General features: G+C 37.0%; 1 long non-coding RNA gene across 1 annotated transcript; it reads right to left on the bottom strand.

Annotated features, from left to right (window-relative positions):
* Positions 1-5527: 5527 nt before the first annotated feature.
* Positions 5528-6937, bottom strand: LOC131229351 (uncharacterized). The gene is made up of 3 exons (XR_009163270.1): positions 6806-6937; positions 5723-5831; positions 5528-5633 (listed from the first exon to the last, which is right to left on the bottom strand). It is a non-coding gene; the product is annotated as an uncharacterized LOC131229351 (long non-coding RNA).
* Between the last annotated feature and the right edge of the window lie 19515 nt (positions 6938-26452).

The raw sequence follows: 26452 nt of genomic DNA, 5'->3' as shown, positions 1-26452 counted from the left end.
TTTCCATTTCTTATTTATTTATTTATTGGTGAAATCTCAAGTTACACTATGGATTAAATATATGCCACCAATGATAGGATGTTGGCATGGCACTCATGGTTATTTTTACTCTTTATGTGAGTGATATGATCGCCAATTTTATTGTCTGGATATACTTGTAGCTGTCACAAGCACCTTTGGATAAACGGCCAAGTTATGATGCTATTCAGGGAGCAAATGTGACTTTAACAACTTCTATAACATTGGGGACATTGAGATTCAAGACAATTTGGAACGCTTATGATATTACTCTTAACCTTCAGACAAATTAAGAATCAGTTTTATTTCTCTTTTTTTTTTGTCAGTAGTCTAGGTACTCTATTTTTGCACCGATATGAGTACCACTAGTTCAAAATGGGCATTGGCATGTGCATGAGCATCATAGGACTACTCCCAAGATTTCTTGCTGATATTTCATATCAAATTTTAACAGGGTGGATATTGGGACGAGCGAACAGTTGTTTTTGGATGTATTGATAAATACCTTGACAGAAATAAGCTCAGAGTAAGTTTTAGCTTCTCTTGCCTATTAGCATTTGTTACACACACACACACACATAATGTAGTATCATAAGTTATCATTCACTAACATTCATATGACGCATCTAATGATGAGTAAAATACTCCAACTTTGTTTGTATATCTTAACAAAATATGACCAGTCTGACTTGCTCTCATTTCCTATACATATGTTGAAAGAAGCGATGATGCCATGTTTTGCAAAAAAAATACTTCCATCTGAAATTGGTATAATCAACCTGCAGTCTCTAGTTTCATTAGTGAAATTCAAGCTGGAAACATCTATCAGTTGAGAAGTGTTAATCAAAATCTATGACAACCATATAAAAACCCACATGTCTCATTGAAATTGAGGAGAATTTTAAATTTAAATTTTCTTTTCTTGGTTTTTATATGTTTTATATGGTAGATATACTAGCTATTTATTACAGAGGCTAATAGGTCTTCCCATAGCGAGATGGGAGAATGGACCTCACCATGTGTTCTAATCTAGAAATCAGATGGGAGACCTGGTGTAGTCATCGGGCGGTGACCACTGCATACATGCCCTGGTCTTGAAAGAAGGCCAGTCTGCTCATCAGGTGGGAAACTTGTGTCGACAGATGGTTAGTGAAAAAAGGACCAATTGCCCATAATAGACCAATGGGCCATATTCAACATACGCATATGGTAAGGTGGCCTAGTTTTTTGGTCAGGGGATGTTCATGGTAAGCTCCTCGATGAATGGCTCACATCCATAATCTTCCATATCCACTCATCAAGTAGCCCACTCTTATATTTTTCTATCTATCAATGGCTACATATTGTTTTCATCGTGCAGCCCACATGATGAGTAGATAAAGGTTGATTTTTGTAATAGGTGATCCTCATGGTGGGGCCAACCTATTGGAAGGGTTGGCTTGTACATGCATTAATCGGTTGGATGTTAACTGCTGGGTGGACTGTACCTTGTGGTCCAACTAGTTGGACTTGAGACAGAGACACACACACACATGCACGATGATTCAATGCAAATGTTTTCATGAAATTATAGTGAAACAAATGTTGTGGGCCCCACTGTGATGTTGACCATTAGAGGCACTAGGCCCTGTTTAACCATGGCCCAAAAATGAGCCTGATTAGAAACTCAGGTGGGCTATAACACAGGATAAAGTTGAGAAGAGACGCCCACCCTTGATTTCATGGAGCGACCACCATGTTGTGAATATGCCATCCATCCCACTCACATGAAACATATGCCCTGGATGAAGGGATGCAATAGAAATCAAACCATTTTGAAACTCAAATGGGCCCCAATGCATAAGGTGGGTGTCCAATCTCGTTTATGTTGGTGTTGCTCACCTGAGTTTCTGATCAGGCTGATTTTTGGGCCCAAGGCCAAACAAGGTTAGCGCGTCTAATTGTTGGAGTAATTTCAAAGTGCCTGTATATTAATCCCCAAATCCCTAAATCGGTATTGAGATTGAGAGAGATTAAGAGAGAGAGAGAGAGATACCTCATGGTTGTGAATGACCTTCAACCGAGTTTAAGAGAGAGAGAGGGTGTCGTGGGTAGGGCGTTAGGCAACGGTCCGCAAGAGAGAGATCAGAGAGAGAGAGAGGAAGAGAGAGAGGGAGAGAGAGAGAGAGGAGGGAGATGATGCAAGAGAGACAAAGAGAGGACAGGGTGGAGAGATCAGAGAGAGAGGAGGAGATAGATGGAGAGAGGAGGGAGAGGAAGCAAGAGAGACAGAGAAGGTGCGAGAGATATAGAGAGAGAGAGAGAGAGAGAGTGTGTGTGTGTGTGTGTGTATCTATAGGGCATCTCTTGGACGCCCTTCTTTCACTCACGTACACCTCACCAATTTTTGTGTGTCCCACTATGATGTATTTGTTATATCCACACCGTCCATCCATTTTGAGATATCATTTTAAGTCATAAGTTAAAGAATGAGGCAGATATAAATCTGTAGTGGACCCCACCCCAAAAAACACCGGGGTGAGTGTTTCCCACCGTTGAAGCTATCTTAAGGCCCATCGTAATGTTTATTTGAAATCCAACTTGTTGAAAAGTTAAAAAATACATGAAATAAGGGAAAACACAAATATCATCTTGATATAAAACTTTTGTGGCCTTTAGAAGTTTTTAATGGTGGGCGTCACTGTCCCACTGTTTTCTATGCTGGGGTCTACTGGAGCTTTGGATTTAACTCGTTCTTTGGATATTGCCCTAAAATGATCTCTCCAAATAGATGGAAGGTGTGGATATAAAACATACATCATGGTGGAATGAGAGGTATATAAATATCAGGTGGACCACACCACATGAAAACAATAGTGATTGGATATCCATCATTAAAATCCTCGGCCCACTGTATTGTTTATTTGACATCCAATCTGCTTATTAGGTCATACAGGCCCAGATGAAGGGGAAAAACAAAAATCATCTCGATCCAAAACTATGATGGCCCCCAAAATGTTTTAAATGGTTGACACTCATTCAACACTATTTCATGTTATGTGGTCCATTTCATATTTGGATGTGCCTCATTTTTGGTCTCATGCCATAAGATGATCTTTAAAAATAGATGGATGGAATGGATTAAACACATACATCATGGTGGGGCCCACAGAGCACCAGTCACTAGCCATTGGATGGTGTCAGGGGGAGTAGCCAATCTGTTCCCTTATTGGTACTGTAGTCCATTTAATCTTTGGAAATGATCCATTTTTTGGATAATTCTCTAAAATGATCTTGAAAAATGGATGAACGGTGTGGGTTGATCCCAAATTTTTGGTAAATCCAAAACTCAAGTGTACTATGCCACGCAAAATAGTGTGGAATAATGATTTCCACCGTTGATACCTTCCTTGGGCCCACATTAATGTTTATTTGACATCCAACATGCTCATAATATCAAAAAGATATGAATGAAGAGAAAACACAAACAATAGCTTGATCCAAAACTTCTATGAATGTTATTTTTAATGGTGGACGTTCAATCCCCACTTTGTAGTCCACTTAAGCCTTGGACCCACCCCATTTTTTGGTTAATATCTTAAAATGATCCGAAAAAAGCCTTGAACAGTATGGAGAAAGTCAATCCATGACCTGGGTGGGCCAAGAGCTTAAAAATAAAGTCAATCCATGACTTGGGTGGGCCACACCACATAATATAGTGGAGATGGGTTTTCTTAAAACATTCATAATCATATATTGGGCCTACCTAATTATGATTCACATATCCAACCCACTCACTATGTGTGTCCCACTTGGATGAGGGTTTAGACCAATTTTCAACTGCATCCAAAACTCATGTGGGCCCCACCAAGTGCTTTTATATTTTTTTAGGATGCCTTCACATAGTTTTAGATGGTATGGCCCACTTGAGTTTCGTATATAGATGATTTTCGAGATATCTCATAACCTAAAGGGGACACATCAAATGCACGGTGTTGATGTTCAACACACATCATGATGAGCCCCACAAAACTTACTAACATCAATTCTTAGGTTCTCACGAGGTCAGTAAGTTGGGTCATAATTTTGACCAGAATATTTGGCCCATTTTACATGTCTAGTCCATTCACTTTATTTTACTGATCAATACCCTCAATTTGACTAGTTGCTCACCTCAATCAGGCTACAAATGAGAAAGATATTGGGCATACAAGATTGATCAACAATTTCAGTGAAATTTGATTTAAACATCTAAAGTTATTTACTCTTCAATGTGGACTGATTAGATTGTCCAAAAATGATTAAAGGTTTGATGAGTGGATGTGCCTAATAATTTAGTAATTTTTTTTACAGTTAAATTTTAATTTCCATTTAAAAATAACATTTTTTTTCAAAATGTATATTTTTTACTCTTTTAACAAAATATCATTTTTATTATAAAATATTTTAAAAAATTAAAATAAAATTTCTAAATTTTTATTTTCAAAATCTCAAAAATTTTCTCATATTTTAATTTTTTTTCTCAAAAATTTTAAAATGCCGATTTTTTTTCTTCAAAAGCATCATTTTGTTTTCAAAAATTTTCTCAAACATTGTTAAAATTTTTAAACTTCACTACACCAAAATCACCATTTAGGAATGGTTTTAAACCATTCTTAAATGCTTCAGGAACGGTTTAATACCGTTCCTAAATGAGGCGTCGCAGAAAATCAGGAATGGTTCAAAACCGTTTTGGGTACCATTTCAGTTTTTAGAAACAGAATTTTAGGAACGGTTTTAAACCGTTCTGGTGCCAACGGTCACATTTTGGGCAAAAAATTTTAGAAACAATTTTGAATGTTTATTAATGTTGCTGACGGTCAGATTTTAGAATGAAATTTTAAGAACAATTTTAAACCCCTTTGTTCATTATATGAGATAGAGAGAGAGAGAGAGAGAGAGAGAGAGAGAGTGGGGTATGTAATCTACTTGTATTATATGCCAGATAATTACACAAATAGAAGAAAAAGACAATAGAATAATTCACACACATGATAATTTTTTCCTTCTTTTCTAGTACACTTTTCAATTTCAATTCCAATATCTAATTTTAATGCAACATTTCATTTCTAGGCTTCTATAATCCAACAATTTCTTGCTCTTTTCTAGAAGGATCACTGCTTTCAAATATGACATCCGCTACAAATCCTCTTCTTCAACGTCTTCTCGTCCATCCCCCACAACCCGGTCGATCTCTTCCACTAGCTTGGCCTGCACATCCTGATACTTCAGCAGGTTCGCCATGATCCACTGTAGTGATGTGGACGTTGTGTCCGTATGAGAGGGCTGCTACGGCTACTGTGGCTAGAAGTATTGGTGGTGGTGTTGCTGCTATTGGGCTTAAATCAGCTGCATGAAGGGCTAGAGAAGGCCTAGAGGATGTTGCTGCTTGTGTTGGGCTTGAATCAGCTACCTGAAGGGCTGGAGAAGGCCTAGAGAATGTTACTGCCTGCTGTTTTCAGCTTGTGGGTTGTGCTGGTAATGCATGTCCAAGCTTAGAGACATAGCTTTCCTGCCAATGGATCCGTACTGGTGGGCTCCCATGGTTGCACCACCTAGGAAATCTTCAAGCTTGGGAGAGGAAGTTGGCATCACTCCTTCCATCGACAAAGAGATAGACATGACTTTAGTTTTAGAAGCTATTTAAAAGAGACTGAAAGGAAGAGATGGAAGAAGAGAAGCATACCTTCACCTTGTTGTGGTCTTATAAGAGCTTCCATGATACAAAGGGAGCCATTAGATTTCAGTGGCATTACAGACAACTAGGAGTAAAGGGCCCCACCTTGTGTTTCCATCTGAGGAGCTAGATAGAAGCTGGTTGGAAGTGCAAGAGAAACAATAGCTGCAGCTTGTGTTTGATGATAATGATGATGTTGTTGTTGACAATGGTGGTAATGGTGATGATGTTGATGTGGGTCTGTAGATGCATCCATGTTCGTGTGAGGAGAGAGTGAGAAACCCAACCAGTCATCATTATCATTATCATTATCATTCACCCTTCATCTCTCTCTCTCTCTCTCTCTCTCTCTCTCTCTCTCTCTCTCTCTCTCCAAAGAGAGTTGGATTCCTACTAGGATCTATTATTGTAAGGTATCCCAATCATTGGAAAACACAAAGACAAACCACATATCTTAGCAGTCAGGCCAACAATTTTAAAAACTCAACCAAAAAACAAGAGGAGAGAAAGAGGGCTCCTACCAATCTTGTAACACCTCTATACTGTGATGTTCTCTGCCCAAATGTATCAATGGACTTCCTATGAACAGGCTGCTTCGGGCCCACCTTCCCACCCCCTCTTCTTTGTGTCCATGGCTACAAAATCAGCCCCACCATGGGAAGATTCTCCTGCACCTGTTAGGAGAGAGTTGGTTCAAGGCTTTAAAAAGGCAATAGGAAGGCCCAGAAGGATGTGAGCCAACCAAAGATGTTCCATGCTGTTGTGTCTACCACAAAGCCTCAGTGCATCAATTGCAGATCAATCTCAGCCTAATGGAACCCATTTACAGCAAGCTGACAACCAGAGGATTTTGGGGACATCTTCTAGCCATGGCCAAGTCCCATCAGATCACAGAAAAATGGGACCGGCCTGTCCCTCGGATTTGTGGATCATAAGATTTTTTTTTTAGAATAAACAAACTGAATTACAATGATCTGGGGGGGGGAACTACAAAAGAATCAGGTATAGAGTATACTAATATATAATGTACAGATAGTTTTCTAATCCCATTCATTGTATTATTGGAGGATAAGAGTAAATCATCGAACTCACAAATTAAACAGATCAAGCTGGGATTTTGATTCAGATCAGATGAGGTTGATTGTGAAGGAGACATATGGATAAGTATCAGCTTCCCTACCAAGACCGGGTATCGCAACTTCATCCTCAGATTTCCAGTACATGTTGCAATGCATAACATAGATTCAATCTTCACAATACAAACAGTCAATATTCAATCCTTACAGCACAAATAGTTGAATGTGAATTCTAAAAGATCAAGGATTTGATTAGTACATTGCAGGTTTCACTAGTAGGCATTTAGATGGAGCGGATATTTCAATTGCCAGGTATTGCAATGCTTAGATAGTTTAACTGTTGGCAATTATAATTTCTGTTTAAGCAACTTCCTGTAATAGGCATTTGATTCCCAGAAATTATAATGCCTGTGTTTGGTTGGCACACCAGTTGGGAATCATGTGGTGTACTATTTATGTATTAAAACGACAATGGAACAAAAAAAAAAAATACCCCTTAATTTAACTTAGTAAAATCAAAGATGCCAACAACCATATCACAGATAAATATTAAAACAACCTATCAGTATCACATCGTGATTTCTTTTATCAGTATCATAGATAAAACAGTATCACATCCTGATATTATCACAGTCGAACTTCAGAATGCATGGAGTTGGTAGATTACATCAAAGTATTTGATGTCAGATACTTACATGCCCTAAGGAAAACCTAGGTTGGCTGATTGAGTTCAGCAAGACTTGCATATTTTTCCATCAATATGAAAAGGAAACAATACGTATTTTTCCATCAATCCATCCGTTTATATAAAATCACACCTTGTTACAATTCAACATTAGAACAAGGAAAGGATTGATCCATTGGACTAACACCAATCACTAATTTTGATTTTATTATAATGACCAATAAAATGAAGATGTATGTTCAAGCTATCCCACCTGATTATCATTGTGGCCCACATGGCTAGCAGAGCTGCCTAATTTCCTGTCCATTTGGGACACATGAACTGGTGGTGTACATGAACTGCCATAAGTACAAAAACAAAAAGGTATCAAATTCAAATTCAGTGAAATCATGAAAGTGGAAGTTTCAGTTGTCTAGACCATTGATCTATTAAAGGGATAAGAATCACATGGAATCACTCCAATGGGGATTTTCATGGCATCGCATCACACCAGAAGAAAAAAACACGATTGAGCCTCGAGTGCCTTTTTTGCAAATAAAAAAGAAGGATTACCTAAAATCATGAAAGTAAAAGTTTCAGTTGTTAGCCACTCTGACTTGCCATCTAACTCTGATGAAAATCTAGCAAACCCACCAAAATCAAGTTTTTAATTTGTTCAGGATGCTGTAGACAGAGAACAACAACATCAATAGCAAGATCAATGGCATTAGAAAATTCTCAACCACGTGGGAAAAAAAGATTACATTGAGAGCATACTTTACAACAACATATCCTTCAAGCTTTCATTGTTAAGCCAAATGCAAGAACATAGGCACACTTAAAAACTAGAACTAAAAACAAAACTATACATACCAGAGAAACAAATTTACAAGGAATAAGAAATCTCTCATATAATTCAATGATTTACATTAGTAGCTACAAGCCTATAAAAATAAAAGTAATAATAAATTATGAATGTAAAATTTATGTAAAAACAAAGAGTGGTAGGAAAATAAAATCACACATTAGAAGGAAATCTCCTTATCCTAGAAGGAAATCTCCTTACCTCGAATGAAGATTCAAGCTTGTTCTTCACTAGTTAGTACTCCTATTTCACTTGCTGAAGGATTCTCATACATCTGCAACAAAGCTTCTTGTTCATATTCAAATAAAGATAGACACCCACAGAGGAATCCTACACATTCGGGAGAGCTGGATCTGTTTCCTTGCTGCTATCATAACATAGAATTCTAATTAATTACAGTACATACTAGAATAATGATTTAAATGTAATTTAGGTAACTTAAGTTACTGAAAGGTACTTACCACAACTAGAGATTATGGCTTATCAGCTAACTGGTGTCCAGGCTCACTCCTCACGTTTGAAACAAAATCAGCACTGACAGCCTACAAGCATCAGAACACAACAAGGAAAAGCTCTTTATTCTGAGTTTGGATATATTTGAGGTTACCCAACCGGTGTGATTTTTTTCCATATGCATGGATGATTAGGATCCCGCTCACACGTGTTATTTGTGGAGAGCAAGGCATGAGATAATCCATAATTCTTGTGATAAATGCGCTGATTATTTATTTGAATCCAATTATTATAAGTAAATTATTACTTCCATATTAACTTTAAGGATGCATTTGGTTGCACTAAATATCATGAGAGTTCATGATTAATTAGTTTGAGTTAGTGTAAAATATGGCCTGCATAGCAGAACCAGGCCTGTAGTGAGCCAAAAAATGAAAATGCCAGAGTCCATCCCATTCATGGCTTGAGCCTGTGCTGCCTGCCCTTATGCAGCTGACTATGCCCCATCATGCATGATATGGTTCAAGATGATGATTGGACTTATTTGTTTATCCACTTAATCTTGACTATCCATTAAACATGGATCTCAGATTGAAGACTGACCACATAGTAACCAAAAGATCTCTGCTTTACCTGAAAATCTACAGCTACTCCATCCTAAACTTCAACACAGAAAAGACCATCCAATGGCCAAATAACCTCCCTAATTCTGATACCACATCTGCCCATCACTATATCAATGCTATTCATGATCCAAATACAACAAGCACAGGCCACATTACTTTCTAGCCTACAAAGCAGGAATTAACAAGCCACTAATATTTTAAGGAAACCAATTTTAAAGTAGCTCTAATGATTGAAACAAAAGTGTTAAAAACCAACTATGAATCTGCAACTTATCAAAGATTACTAGCAACATCACCAGAAGAATATTGCATATGATGCCATAATCCAAACATTCAGTGTTCCATCAATAGAACCTAGCCACCAGAATGCTCAACTAACACCATTATTAGACAATCACTGAAATGCAACCATAAAATGCATATAGATGGCCCAAAACCAGCAATTGTTGCTCCACCAATGACTGAAAAGTGGAATACCTTCATAAATTTTTACAACCATCTGCATCCAAAAGGTGAAGCTCCTCTAGATTTTCTAGCCCTGCTATGGAATCAGGAATTACCTGTTTCCTTGGACAAAAACATAGCGAATTAGGACTGATGCAGGAGGCTGAATCCCAATGAATAAGAATTCAACCAAGTAATTTACCAATATCACAATCAGTTAATGTATTCTCCTCCTAACCATCTGTGTGATATCAAGTCTCAAACAAGTATCAAATAAAAATAAATAGAACTGCTCTAACTAATTAGCCTATATTCTTTTTGAAGGGGTAAGTAAACACACTATATAATATGGTTGGCTACATGGGGTGCAGCTGCAATCATGGAATCTGAAGTTTCATAAGCTGACCTGATATAATGCATTAATTTTTATTTTTATTTTTTGAAAAGCCACATAATGTATTACTATTAAAGAAAGAAAAATGATACCAGAAATAAAGGAGACCTTCAGAAGTAGAAGAAACAATAATTCATTATGCGCTTATGTCATGTTCTTCAGAATATCAATGTCAGACATGGATGCCAATGCATGAATCATGCATGTGGATGGATGATTTCACAGTATGGAATTTTGGATGCATAACTACATTGAAAGGAAAGGATACATGAAGGCAACAACAGGGAATGCCCTATACAAGTAGAGCTCGTGGACACCTCTTGACAAGATTAATATGCTAACATGTTAACATCCCACATGACATCGTCCTTTATGCCACAGTTAGTAGGCATTATCTCAAGATGTATTGGGAGTACTCTATGATTTATTGGCTGGTCCATGGCTAGTAATATTGGGTCGAGTGGCACATTAGCTTAGAGGGAGGAAAAAACTGAACAAGAAAAATGCTTTCATATGCATAATAATTTTGTATTTCTATAAGCCTATAAGATGTATTTCCTCCTCATGGAAGTGGAATTGTACATAATACTGCATTAGTTGAGGTGCTTTGCATCCATGTTTTGCCTTCTTTGACTGCCTTCTCTGTAACACCCTGAAAATTGAGGGTCGAGCAGATGCCCAACTCTCGACTTCCAACGCATCACTTATGCAACATAGATAATGATGATTAGATGTTGTACATATTAGTGCATTAAACATGAATGGGATTGCCCTAGATCAGCATATCATACTCCAAAGACAATTAGATTTTGTAAGCGGAAGACTGTGAGAGATATATAAAACACATAAGTTGTTGTAAGTCTCCAAAGTGTGAACATGTTACCAGGTTAAATAATTACATGTATAGTTCCAAAATATACAAAATGATAAAGTGTAATGTCATCTAATCCATATCCCTATAGCCTCGGTGATGCAACTCCAACTCTACATAGACCCGCCAGAGAGTTGCAGGTAGGAGAACTCTTCATCGCCATCGTAGAAGATCGACTCTAACTCATAAGCCTCGTCTCGATCTAAAACTACAATAGAGTTTGGTTGGTGTTTTAAAATATTGTCCCAGAGTGGGAGTGATCGAGACGAGGTTAACATGTTATCAATTCAGTCAAACAGTAATGATAAAGCAATACAATAAGCATTCCTAAGTACTCTGGTTAATGCAAGGATGATATGTATTCATGATGTATACCCTCGCCTACACTCTCTTTGTGACATCATCTCATAGTCATGCATGCTAAACTCCCACCATGCTCAACACCCACACCAAAGGCATATGCAATGCGGTGCATGATCGTGTTAGCCAAGTTCTTAATTAGAACTATTCATACAGTAAATTCGATAAGCTAAGGTACATCCCTTTATATCATTTACCAAAACAATGATCCATCTAAGGTTGTCAATCCTAGTTAATCATATATGATAGGCAAGTTCGCGAGTTTACACTATAGGTCACTACAGGAAGCTCGTCACCTCATCGTAGGCTTAATTCACACTCAAGGTCACTACGAGTGGCTCGTCACCTAATCGTAGGCCTATTTTATACTCGAGGTCACTACAGGAAAGGCTTGTCACCTTAGCGTAGGCCGACATCTCGAATACAGTGTCCCATACCACCCTATTCGGCTTACAAGTTTGGGTTGCTCATTGGTCACTACGAGGAGGCTCATGACCCTAGCGTAGGCCGACAGCTCAACCACAGTGTCCCATACCACCATACCTGACTCATAAGTCTTAGTAAATCGTGCTACCAAGGTTAAAAAGGGCTTTACATTGGTAAGTGGTACCTTAGATTCAAGCAGTAGCATCCATACATGGTGAACAACATTAGGTCAATTAGGTTACTTGACAAGCTCGACTAGTACGAGCGCATGTTGAATTAATTGACATGGAGTGCATGTGCACTCCTTATAGCCTAACTACTATCGATAATCACTGTACAACTCAAATTCATCGAACGTATCTGTCGTGGCGAAACTAGTTCGGCCATTGATCGTAAGCCATTACCGATTGCCTGGACTACATATTAGTCCCAATCATACTCAAACATAATAAGCATTCATATGTAATAGTCCAAGCAGCATGTGACAACTAATTTAAACATAAATCTCATTTGAGTATTTTAACAAACACATAGTGCACATGTTATCATACATAGGCATTTCACTCATAAATCACGTAGTAGTAAGATAGGTTACATAAAGGAAACTATAACTATAGATAAGGGAATTGAGAATCCTATCTCAACACCTTCATTAAATGCATTTCAACATGCATTTTCTCATTCAGGCATTTTATCAAACACTTAGACTACACATATCACATACATGTAATAAATTACTCAAAACATATATTAGAGCAAATCCTCCCACATAGGAGTTGCCACACCTACATCATTGGTAAGCACAAATCATGATTCCATATTCATACAAACATTTCAACAAACACATGGAATGCATTATTTCCAACATAGTTCATATATATGTGTAATACGCAGAAACATCATATATAAGCATATGTGATAGCAATCGAGTCAGTCATAAATCATTAACTGACATTGAAAGCCTTGAAAACCATAACCTAAACTTTTATAGTCCACACCTTCCATCGAAAAACTCGTATCGAACTTAGTTCGAACACTACGCCTTTGTCTACGGTACAACGGCTACCTAAATCATGAAATAACTTAGCTATTTTATTGATCTACCTATCTAGATACCTAAAGAAGATTAGGTTTAGGATTCTATACCCAAAAGTGGAGTTGAAATCGCCGGTATAGCGACACGGAAGATGTGATTCAAGACGTGGAGTGGTGAGAACGAATCCCAGCAACTATCTCTCTCACTCTCTCTCTCTTCTCCTCACTCTTTCCTTCTCTTTTCTCTCTTAGGGTTAGGAAATTTGTATGGAATGAGATAGGGGTGTTAAGGCCCTTATATAGGCCCAGAATTGATGTCAATGGCCCCAAGGCCATGGTATACTTAGGTTATAACCAAAAGTTGTCTGTTTTGAGCCAACGGAGCTCATCTGGAGGTTCATTTCCTGCATACGATCCAGAGAAAGTTCTCTAGTAATGGATCTATGCCAGGTTAAAGTTTTGGTCCGATCGGGTTTGTAGATAGACCGCGGAAGTTAGTTTAAGTTCAACGGCCATCGTCACTCGATCAGGGTCACAAGTACACTAACATGTGTAGGGAATTTTTCCTGATCTAAGGTGTAGTTGGCTCAAAATCTGATGGTCTGAAACCTTAAACTTGGCCTGCAAGTGAATGGCCCAATTTACTTAAGTTCGAGTTCATTTTCTAAAGATATTCTCGTTTCTTACACACTTCGCTTCGGGCTCAAGTTGTGTATTTTTAAATACTATTTGGACTTGATTTCTAAGATGATTGTCAAGCCCAGTAAGGTGGTCATAACCATATAGTTTTGTGGTAATCGAACTTTCGATGTGTTGTCCAGGTCCGATACGGAGTTTCAAGATGCTCCCGAGAGCAACTGGGTTTTGAGATTGATCCTAGGTTTTTAGAAAATATAGAGTTAGCGATTCTGCTGGTTTTGGATCTTGCAGTTCATATAAAAAGTGATTCGAGCTAATTTTTTGAGTAATTCAGTTTAGTACTTAATTAATTTTCGTCTAATTTCTAAAGGATTCGGTCCTTAGTGATTTCTGCCTGAGCTGGTACTCGGGTCTTTATACGGATTTTTTCGAGACGTTATATTCTGAGACAAATCATTAATACATAATGACTGAGCCCATGCAAAAGAAAAACATTAAGATGAACTTACGATCCAATCTTTCACCGACACCAAGAACTTATATATTGCGAGTCATGATTTGGTGGACTTCATAAAGTTCATCATTTAACTTTGCAAGGTTCCACTGAGTACGAGTGTATCTTTAAAGCAAAAAGAAAAAAAAAGAAAAAAAAAATCAACAATCCAGCGAAAGAAACAACAAGGAATTAGAACAAAGATTAATCTAATATTAAGTGATGCATGTATGGATTAGGACAAGATGTATAGAAGACAGAAATAGAACAATAAGTGTAGAAGACATTCGAAATTTAATAAAAACATAGGGCCTGGCAGCAATTTCTATTTGAAAATTTGGGATTTAAATGTTGAAATCTTCTTTCTAGGTTTGCAGTATTTGCTTGATTAGTTTATGTGGTTGGTGCATTTTAAATTTGAAAATGTTGGGCTTTTTATCTGTTGCATACCGGAATCTACAGCTTAAGCTATTTTAAATATAGAACTCAAGCTATTTTACTTATATAACTCTTTCCTTGATTTTTGGGATCTGAACATTTTGGAGTTTTATATGGGTATGGGATTGTCTATGATTAGATATTGACTTTGATGTTGAGTCTTGAACTGATAATTTTGGAGTATTTATATGTTCCATTCTCTATGAAATCGAGAATATATGCTTTTGTTATTCTCGTGGTGATCGATAAATTGTATCACTGATCTGTGTTATGGAAGGCAGATTGGTAGCTTTAAATTCAAAATTGTAATGTTGCTTCTGGCTATTTGTTTCTATACGGGCTAGAAATGTTTATTTTAGTTGGTGGCAGTTTTGTTTAGTCCAGTCTTTGTTACGATTGGATTTCTGTTTCTTTTAGTGATTTGGAATATAAGTTCAAATGTTTGGGTTTTCATACAGTGATATGGGTTTTTATGATTTTGATTTAGATTTAGAGGGTTCTGTTAGATCTTAATTCCATTGGATTTTGGGGTATGATAAGTACAATGGTGAGTTTCCATGGCTAAAGTCAGGTTTCTTGAATTACTTTGCAGTATGTGTTGTACTCTAAATGTTTATTTTTCATATCTTAATACTACTTTCTGTCCTAATGATTAGGAAGTTGCTCTGGGTATGAATTTTGGAACTACTCTTTGGGTTTGGGAATTTGATGTGTTTGATGGACAAGTTGGGCCTATTGATACATTTGTTGTGGTATTGTGATTCATGCCTAAACAGTTAATGGAATCAAAACTAGAGACAAGTACCAACACAAGAAAATTTCCTTTGTTAAACTCAGAGGTGTTAAGAACTATCTGCCATTGCCCCATTCAGTCAGAATATTCTTACATCTAAGTGAAGACTGAAACAGTACTTAACTAATATGGAGCCAACAGAAAATTCTGATACCAATTCTCAATGGAAAGAAGATAACTGCCAAGTCATGAGTTGGCTCCATGGCATTGACGAAAACGTCAACCATAGTGTGATGTATGGTGAATGTGCAAAGGAGATTTGAAATACTCTCCGACAGCCATACTTGAATGATAAAAATATAAAATGGCTGTATGATATTTTCAAGGAATTTGAAATTATGAAATAGGGTGAAAAGTGCTATGAACATTATACTCAGTTTAAGGGGGCTATTTGATGAATGGAAACTTCATCATCCATTCACCATCGATATTTTCCTAACAACAAAGTGAAAACAAATTGGAGTTACACTTTTCCTTGTCATAGTTCAACCATATTTGCCTAACAATAAAGTGAAAACGTTGATGTACCTGTCTACACGTTGCTGTTGCACTCCCTCCCTCCCTTCAGTCTTTGCCATTCAACCGTGGACAACAGATCACACACCCCATATGGAGTTGCTGCTACTGCTTCTACAATATTAGATACACCATGTGTGGAGACTGTCGTGGGATGGTGGATGTTGCAGGGAGAAGGAGATCGAGAGAGGGAGGGATAGTGAGAGGGAGATTGAGAGAGAGGGTTGAGATCGAGAGAGGCAGATTGAAAGAGAGAGAAATTGAGATCAGGAGAGGGAGATCGAGAGAGATGGTTGAGGGAGATCGAGAGAGGGAGAGGGAGCTCGCGTTTTGGGTGTTTTGAAGGGATTAGCCCGTTTTGGGGATGAAAATACTCTAGTAGTCTGTGGTAGATTTACATAAACATGACTCTCGAGCCATGCGGGGTCCACTTAGAGGGTTCTAATAGAATCCATTCCGTCCATCTGTTTCGAAATAGTACAATAAACTATAGTAATAAAAAATAAGAATATACAACAATCAATCAAGACACACCAACAAAAAAGTGAAAGTAACAACGTACAATAGCCACTATTCGAGTACGGTTCACTACTGTTCCAAATTAGAAATGGCTTTAAGCCGTTTCTGAACTAAAATGCCGACTGTACCGACCGATTTGGCAATTTTGGTGTAGTGCTTCTCAATATTCTTTTTCATGTGATATTACAAATCATTTAAATATTACTTTTTAATTGTAAATAAAAAATAAAAATTTCTACTCATATGAAATAAAAACTATACACACACACACACACACACACACACAAGCATATTACCATTACCGATGGTTTTTGTCCGTCGGTAAGAAACAGAGGATTATTACCGATGGTTTTTGTTCGTCGATAAAAAACATTAGCGACGGTTATTACCGATGCTTTTTTTCCTCAGTAAAAAAACATTATTACCGACGGTTTTCATCCGTTGGGAAAAAATTTATTGACGGACTATTTGGTTCGTCGGCAATATTTATTTTTAACGACGAAACAATCATCGATAAAAGTGTCCGGTTTTTGGTGGCCGGAACATTTTTGTTCATGGCGGGAATTTTTGGTCGTGGTGGGAACCTTTTCCCGACGGTTTTGGTTCATCAGTAAAAAGCTTAGCGCCATAAAAATATAATATTATTACCGACGGTTTGGTTCATCGGTAATAGGTGATTATTACCGACAGTTTTTGTTCGTCAGTAAAAAACATTACACGAAAATTTTCAATTTAAAAAATAACATTATAAGATTATTACCAGCAATTGTTATTTGTCATAAAAATATTAGGTGAAAATATTTGACTTAAAAATATCACATTATTACCGATGATTTTTTTCGTCGGTAAAAACATTATTACCGACGGTTTTTATCCTTTGAGAACACATTTACTGATGAACTATTTGGTTCGTCGGGAAAATTTATTTTTAGCGATAAGACCATCGTCGGGAAAAGTTTTTTTACCGACGAAAAATAATTTCATCGGTAAAAGTAGTGTTTTACCGATGAAATAAAATTTTGTCAGTAAAAGTTGTGTTTTACCAATGAAAATTATTCCGTCGGCAATAATTTCATCGGTAAAAGGCCTATTCTTGTAGTGTATTGAGTGGCAACTTAGACACATCTCCATCATGTGTACTTGTGTGGTCATTCATCAGATGATCTGAACCATCCATATGGTAAGGCTTGATGTGGATGTGTCTCATGCTGAAATTCACACGATTAGTAATTTGAGACCATCCAATTTTAAAAGACAAAAAGAAAAAAGAAAAAAAAGAGAAAAAGAACGTGGATTAAGATGCCCTGTTAGCATAACTTTTGTAAGGTGGCCCATGCATTATTAGGTGCACCAAATGGATGGTTGTGAACATCTGATTGCATAGTCATGTGGTCCCATCCTACAACAACGGAGAAGGGTTTGTGGTTAAATGGGCTGGACTACATCAAAACATGTGTTTTTTGATATTCCCTTTGTTAAATGAAACCTAAGATACAAGTTTACCCATGTCTTGATATAAAAAAATAAAGACAATTAAAAAAATTTTAAAAAAAAATACTTTATGTCTATATATGTATAAGAATCTAAATCATTTACTTGCCACCAATGAAAATCTCCTATTTTTACGCATTATGATGGGTCCACATCATTATTGATGATCTTAGCGGTGGGTCCACATCATTACTGACGATCTTAGTGCTTTATATTTAAGGCAATATGGGATGATGTGGCCTAAAAATATTGCAACAATCACAAATTTTCTATCCTTGTTCTATATATACAGAGAGAGGAATGCTCCTAGGGACCATTAAAGGTGAGAACTTGTGAGCACTTTTGCACACATGCAATGGGCACAAAATCCGAATGGCTCATGTAATGCAGCATGCCATGAAATCCCGAGGGCCTAGCTTTTATCCTAATATAAAACCCTAGTGGGCCATAACAAATGGAAACAATTTTCCCTCTTGATTTGCCTCTCCCTTTGCCATGGCCCACTAAAGTTTTGGATAAGGCTGACATTTAGTCCATGGGGGTTTCATTGGTGTTGTATTACATGGACAATTCGGATTTTGTGCCCATGACATGTGCATGTGCGCATGAGTTTTCACCAAAAAAGATGGACAGGTGAGCATTCCTCTATATATATATATATATATATATATATATATATATATATATATATATGGAAATGGTTTTATGAGCTGTGTCGGCCCCACGGTGATGCGTGTCAAACATCTACCCCATCATTCAGATGCACCATTCCATGGTGGACCTCGGGCTTAAAAATCAAGTCAATTGATGACTTTTGTGGGCCACACCACGTATAAAAGTTGAGAGTCCCATTAAAACATTTATAATAATTTGTTGGGCCCACCGATGTGTGGTTCACAAATCCAGTCCATCCATTATATGTGTCCCACTTGGATGAGGGGTCAGACCAAGTTTCAAATGCATCCAAATTTGAGGTGGGCCCCACCAAGTGCTTTTATATGCTTTAGGCATGTCTCACATGATTTTAGATCGTATGGCCCACCTGAGTTCCGTATATGGTTGATTTTTCAGATATCCCATAATTTAAAGAGGACCCATCAAATGTATGGTGTTTGTGTTTGACACGCATCATAGTGGGGCCCACACAGCTCGACCTCATTGGAAGTTCCCATGAGCTCGACCGCATAAAACCATTATATATACATATATATATATATATACATATACATATATATATACATATATATATATATATATATATATAATCTCTGCATAAGATATTCAAGAATATCCTATGCATTGGTTGTGCACACATGAACCGCTAAAGATTTTTAAATACTAAATGGGATATCATGATTGAGGTTATATTCTTTTTCTTCTTCATCATTGTACATAACCAAGGTGGCGTGGCGCATTTGAGTGCTCATTGTATCAACATATCTAGCAAACGAGATTTTTCCTTGTGGTTCTGAGTTTCATTAGTAATTAGTGGCTGATTGGCAACCCCAAATCAGAACAAACTCGGATACTATGATTGTATGTGTTCATAGCCAGCAATTACAGTATTGGTGGATGTTGTTAGATCCAAATGTGCAACCAAATGTACCTTGTAATAATGAACATTTCTTATGGGAAGGTTTGTTGGTTTTCTTGACCTTTGATTGTCTTCGATTTCAAGTTGTTTTGTTTGGTTGCAAAAGAGGTAATGATTGTAACAGATCATTTTATTTTTTTCATCTTGGATATTTGTTATAGATCTATGGCTAGGATTAACTACTAATTCATTGATGGCTTATTGGGGTGGACTAGGACCTAAGGTACCCATCTCTGATAAACGAATATCATGGATATATTGTACATTTCTATCTTGGCTATCTATCTCCCATGATATTGATCCAATGCTTAGGATCATCTGAGTAGCTGACGTGATTTTTACTCCGTGGCTTGCTCCTAATTGTATGAATGAATGAACGGTTCACTACAACAAAATAGAGTAACAGTTGCACTTTAGGTGCCTCTTACACCGGCGCTGTGTAAAACAGAGCCCACAGATGTGTTACCATGTGTGTGTGTGTGTGTGTGTGTGTGTGTGTATATAACCTACAATCATTTTTCTCCCGGATCCCACGCCTCTCTCTCCATCTATATATATAAAAAAAACCTACAGTCATTTTGCTCCCGGACCCCGCGCCTCTCTCTTCATCTGCAAAAAAAAACCCTACAGTCATTTCATTCCCGGACCCCGTACCTCTCTCACCATCTGCCTATCTCGCACTCTATCTCCCTCTCCCGATCTCTCTCCCTCTCCCGATCTCTCTCTCTCTCTCTCTCTCTCTCTCTCTCTCTCTCTTCCTCACTTGCATCATCTCCAGATCTCGCACCTCTCTCTCCATCTGCCTATCTTTCACTCTCTCTCCCTCTCCCTCTCCCTCTCTCTCTCTCTCTCTCTCTCTCTCTCTCTCCTTCTCTTCCTTACTTGCATCATCTCCAGATCTGGTGCGGCCAGCAGCCCCTGCCCTTCATCTCTTCCCCAGCCAGGTACTCATTTCTCTCAAATAGATATTTAGGTTTTTTATTTTTAGATCTGTAAATCTGCAGATTATCAAAGGATACAATATTGGAATTAGGGATTTCCTAAACTCTGTAATGGGAAAAGAATTAGGGCCTTCCTAAAAAATCACTTTTATGGTTTATTATTGTGAATGTTTAAGGTGTGCACAACATGTGTTTGATGAAATGTCTATGTTCTAACAGTTTTCAATTTATATGTTAGAGTTGGCTTAGTATTTCAAATTCAAATGTTGTTTGCGGCTATGGTGATTTGGATTTTGTTCTCTTCTATTTTCCTGATCTTGGTGAATTGCAAAGTGGCTTGCCAAACATGGTATTGTTTGTTAGCAAGTTCTTGCAGTTACATGATACTCAGACAGCGTGGGATACTTGATACACAGGCACGTAGAAATTGTACACGTGGCATACATTAACTAAATTCCAAAAATTAGATTGATGGAACGACTCTAACCTCAGATGCATACACTCACTCAACCATTGGATATTTTTCATTTTAACCGTCCAATAAATGTCCACCAATCTGATAGTGGATAATAATTTAAAAAAATAATCATAAATTTTAGTTCATGATACATCCAAATTGGGAAGACATATTTTGGACAGTTAAATTTGAATTATTGTTATCCCATGTATGCAATTTCTAAGTGTCTGCGTATCATCTCTCACACTCTGCAAGAGTATCAAAGTATTCTCCTTTTCTTAATTGTAAAGATGGATTTGGGGTGATGATTGGTTTATTAGAGGATGTGGTTTCAGCTTGTTTACAGAGAGGGTATTAATGTGGTCTGCAGATGCAGTTGAAGTGGGCCATGTTATGGAGAGCGGCTTGTATGTGACCCCGACACCACCGATGTGGTGAGACCCTAACCATAGGACCCACCTAGATGTATTAATTGTATATCTATGTTATTCATCTGTTTCTCCAACTTATTTTAAAGCATGATACTGAAAATAAAGCATATATAAATTTCAGGTGAACCATACTACAGGAAACAGTAGTCATTGAACACTCACCATTAAAAATTATCTAGCTTCTATTGTAATGTTTATTAACCATCCAACTTATAGATAAGATCACGTAAACCTGGAAGAAATGAAAAAAAAAAAACAAATATTAGATTGATTCGAATATTTTGTGGCCCACGAGAGGTTTTGAATGGCCAATAATCACTGTTTCTTGTGATGTGGTCCACCTAAAATTTTTATTTCTTCAGTTGTGGGACCATTACCTAAAATAAGCTGGAAAACAGAATATGGGGACACCAGTACCTAGCCTGAACTTGACATGTTAAGAGCTTAGCTTGACAAAGTTTTTATTGCACAAAAGTGATGGCATTTGTCAATTAGTTTTCTTCCATGTTATTGTGGTTATTGGTTATGTTATTCTCCCTGTGTTCTCAGTTTCTGATTTGAAAATCAGAATATGGAGTTAACTCAATAGAAATTACTATCATCATTATTGTTACTATTATTTGGTTGGTAAGTAGGTTTGAACTTTGCCTCCCACTTTATGTACTGGAGTGTTGAAAATGCATCAGTTCATAATGACCTTGAACTGATGGAGTCCCATGATTCTTATGTTTGTTTTGGTATGGTTTCACTTACACTTAAGCTTGTCAAACTGCAGTTGCACTGCTTGGTGAAAAACGGGAAACAAATCACAAAAATTCTCATTTTGCTTTTTCCACAAGTAAGATTTTATCTTGCATTATAATAGCTGATCATCTTTCTGTCTGTATATATCTTTCTTCGTGCATGTGTACATGCATATCCTCATACTATATACAAAGGTGTACATGTACATGTTGCACATGCATGCATATGTGTTTGCATATTTGCCCTTATGACTAACAACTTTTTTCTATCATAACTTCAAACATGGCACATTTGCTTAATATCATGCATACATTAATAGGTTAAAAGTTTCAATCAGCTACAGATCAAAATGGGCATTCTTTTTTAGAATTCGATTGAGTTTGTATTTTTCCACTTCTTTTTCTAAACTTTTTTTTTTTCAATTTATATGTGTGTGTGTGTGTGTGTGTGTTTTTTGGAATTGTCTGAGAATTAAGGGTTGATGTTTGATATTCCAGTTTTAAAAGACCAAGATTGTTAAATTGATTGTGGATTGATATTATGGTTAACCTATTTTTAAAATTTCTTTATCGATTAAATGGGGTGCTTTATGAATACATTTTCTGTTGCTTTTTCCCTAAAGAAAATCAAGAAAATTGCCAGGTTTTATTCATCAATCTCTTCCATAAATAATTGATCTTGCTTAATTTATATTTTTATCACTTCATATGCTTTCCTAGAGGCCCAACTTGTAACTCCTCAGAACTCGCTCTGTCGTAAGATATTATGGTGTATGACGGTTCCCAGTAGGTTAAGTTGTAAGTTATTATATAGAGTTGGTTAGATATCTTCTATTTTTGTAAATGGTGTTAATAGTTAGTTGGATGATGAATAATACTTGTGATTGTGAATGACAATAAACAATTTATTATATATATATATATATATATATATGTATGTATGTATATATATATATGTTATCCTTGGAAGATTTATTTTTTAAGGGGACATGATATTCTTGCAGCCAATGTTATGGTGCCCCAATATTGCTTGTATATTACTAGTATTTAGTACATATTACTAAGTTAATTTATCAAAACAAAATTCATTTCTTTAGTTTAAAATTCATTCTGTTATTATTTAGCTAGATGATGAATGCCAATTGTGATTGATTATGTAATTATTTAAGTATAGGACAATCAGTTGCCCATTTGAGAATTTTTATATGGCCAAGCATAGATATAGTGTGCTTTTGGAGGCATAAAAATTCTCAAATTGTCCCACGTTCGGACAATTCAAGGCTGGATATATTAGAATACTTTCGTTTCCCTGATTTAAATGCACATGCTAATTCTGCGTTGTATCTGTCCTTTTCTCTCTATTTACATTTCTTATATTTATTTCTTATGTCAAGTATCCTCACATTATGTGGATACTTGACATTGGAATCAAATACAAGATCAACGTATCCGGAGAGACATGGGGAGACGCTGCCAGAATTTTAATGTGGGCATTTAAATAGGAACATGAAAGTATTACAATCTATCTAGTCTTGGATGGGTGACTGATTTAGTTAGTCAGAGATACCATTAGGTATTCTATTAGATGCCTAAATTGTCATTGTTTGTGGGGTGAGCAATAATGGTGCTTGTTTCATTTAATTTCTCTTTAGTACTCTTCCTTAAATTTCTCTTATACCCATTCTAGTTTCTCTCCTAGGAAGCTTTGTCGGGCTCACGTTGTATTTCAACTAACTTGTTGAAGTAGCTGAGGAACAATGTGATGGATAAGAGTTGGATTCATTTGTCAAGGTATCTTAATAACTTCTCCTTCTAGTTGTTGTTGCCCAATGGTTAAGATGCATTGTTTAATATGTTCTCCAATTGCATTGAATGATTTAGGGTAAGCAATGCATACTTGAGTGGAGCTACGAAATTCCTAGACTTTGCATTTACAAATGCAAGTGATAGAGGGAGGATCCTATGTCCATGTAAGAACTGCAACAACAACTTCTGGATATCTCTATAAGAAACATACGATCATATTGTGTGTGACGGGTTTAATACGAGTTATACTCATTGGCATTTTCATAGGGAAGCCACATCTTCTTCTATGCCTAATCTGGATCCAAATGATAATATGCAGGAATTGTTACACAATGCATTCGATTTTTCGAGCCCGGATGATCAAGAGAGTGATGCAACATATAGACCTACACAAGGGCTTAATACTGAAGCACAACAATTTTTCAAATTAGTAGAAGACGCCGATAAGGAATTATACCCAAGCTTCAAGAAGTTTAATAAGCTCTCTTTCGTTATTCGACTATGTCACATAAAGTGCCTTAGTGGATGGAGCGATAAGTCATTCACGATGTTACTTGAATTGCTAAAGGATGGACTTCCCGAAGGTGAAACCTTACCAAGGTCTTTCTATGAGATTAAGAAGATTATTGGGGACTTGGGCCTAAAATACAATAAAATTGATGCTTGTCCCAATAATTATATGTTATATTAGAAGGAGGCTATCGACGAGCAATCATGTGGTATATGTGATGCTTCTAGATGGAAAACATTTGAACATCAATCAGATGACGAGGCAACTTCTTCGACTGCCAAAGAGAGAAAAATTTCAGCCAAAATATTACGCCATTTTCCTTAGAAACCAAGGCTCCAGAGGTTGTACATATCATCTAAAATAGCATCTTCTATGAAATGACATTACGAGTGTCGCACTGAAGATGGAATGTTAAAGAATCCGGCTGACTCCCCGGCGTGAAAAACTTTTGACCACTAGCATCCGACCTTTTCATCGGATAGTCGCAATGTTAGACTTGGGTTAGCAGCTGACGATTTCATCCATTCAAGACAATGAGTATTACTCATAGCACATGGCTAGTTATACTGACACCATATAACTTACCACCATGGTTGTATATGAAGCAATCTTATTCTGATACCATATAACTTGCCACCATGAACGTTCAAATGGATTATAAGTCACCTAATGTGACAATCAACAACTTCAAGGACTTTATTAGCAAACCTGGGGTGGTTAGCCAAACCGATAATTAATTAAATATATATGGTCCTAACAGAAATTATCTTCCATCAACCACCACCATGGCCCATCTTGCATAGCTAATAAAGCTTTCCAAGTTATTCACGTTATGGCCCACAAGTTCCATGCCTCCTCTCCTCAAATTTTGTACTCTTGACCTGCAGATTATTAAAAACTATGGTAACCCAAATTATTGTTTTCTGGCAACTGATCCAGGATCATGTGGCAAACATGCACATCAATCCAAACCCTTAAAATCATGGGCCACGTTCTTAACTGGGTATAGCCTAAAATAACTATGAGACGATCTTAACCATCTGATTTCACACACCATTGAATCTATACGATTGATTATTGTCTTCTTATGGTCAAGTGGACTATGTAGAAAGGGACATGTAAGGACCGTTTGATTTATTTATTTATTTATTTATTAAAATTTTAGAACACACACTCCACTGTCAACAAGGGTCGTTTGATTATCATTAAAGATCATTCAAATAGGTTATAGGTTATTTTCAATACATCGATTCCACTAAGGCTAACTTTAATTACCTCACATGGGTAGATTATCGTGTTTTTATTAAACAGTCTCAATAAGTATACTTGACTTTTATACACATATGCTTATTGGCATGTGTTGATGTATCACAGGCTTATGGATTAAAAACGTGGGTTACTTTAAGATATACGTTAGTTATAGTTCACTTACATGCTCAGGGGCAATTTAGCACATATGATATAGTTCACTGACGTAGGGAAGGACATGTTGAGGTGTAGCGAGCACCGTAGGGTAACTACTCCGAATCTACAAAGCTTCTCTAGACTCCTCACTGAGACTTGGAATCCACGAAGAGAAATAAAAAAAAATAGAAATAAATTCTAGATAATTCAAAATTTCATTAGTAGATAATAAAAATGAATTTACAATCATTTAAATAGTGATACCAAACCTTAGAAGAAGTTTCAAAATAAAACTCTGACTCCCTAAAATTCGAAACTTACTATAAATAGTAATTTTACAAACTACGCTGTCATGGGCCCCACCCCCACACATGCATCATGCGTGGGGTGTGTCCCACCCTATCAAAACGGATGGAAGGTGTTGGATAAAATCCATACCTTAGGTGGGTTATCCCCCGTCCAATCCACTAGACGGTGGATGGAAAGGACAAAACACATACATCTGGTGGGTTCCACGTGGGTGTGGTCCACTAGCTGCCGTGTAGCCGTCCAGGGCTACTGGACACCCTGGACGGTCTGGATAATATACATATATATATATATATACATATATATATATATAATGGTGGTCCCACACAAGTGGGCCACACGCTTTAGATCAATAAGATATTTGTGTTTTTCCTTCATCCAAGAGCGCTGGAGGCTAGATGTGCCAGCGCCAGCAGCTGGGCCCCAATCCGATCAAGCCA

Source organism: Magnolia sinica, chromosome 2 (assembly GCF_029962835.1).
Source record: "Magnolia sinica isolate HGM2019 chromosome 2, MsV1, whole genome shotgun sequence".
Taxonomy (NCBI): Eukaryota; Viridiplantae; Streptophyta; class Magnoliopsida; order Magnoliales; family Magnoliaceae; genus Magnolia; species Magnolia sinica.
Note: the sequence above shows the minus strand (reverse complement) of the source record. Positions and strands in the feature narration are given on the sequence as shown.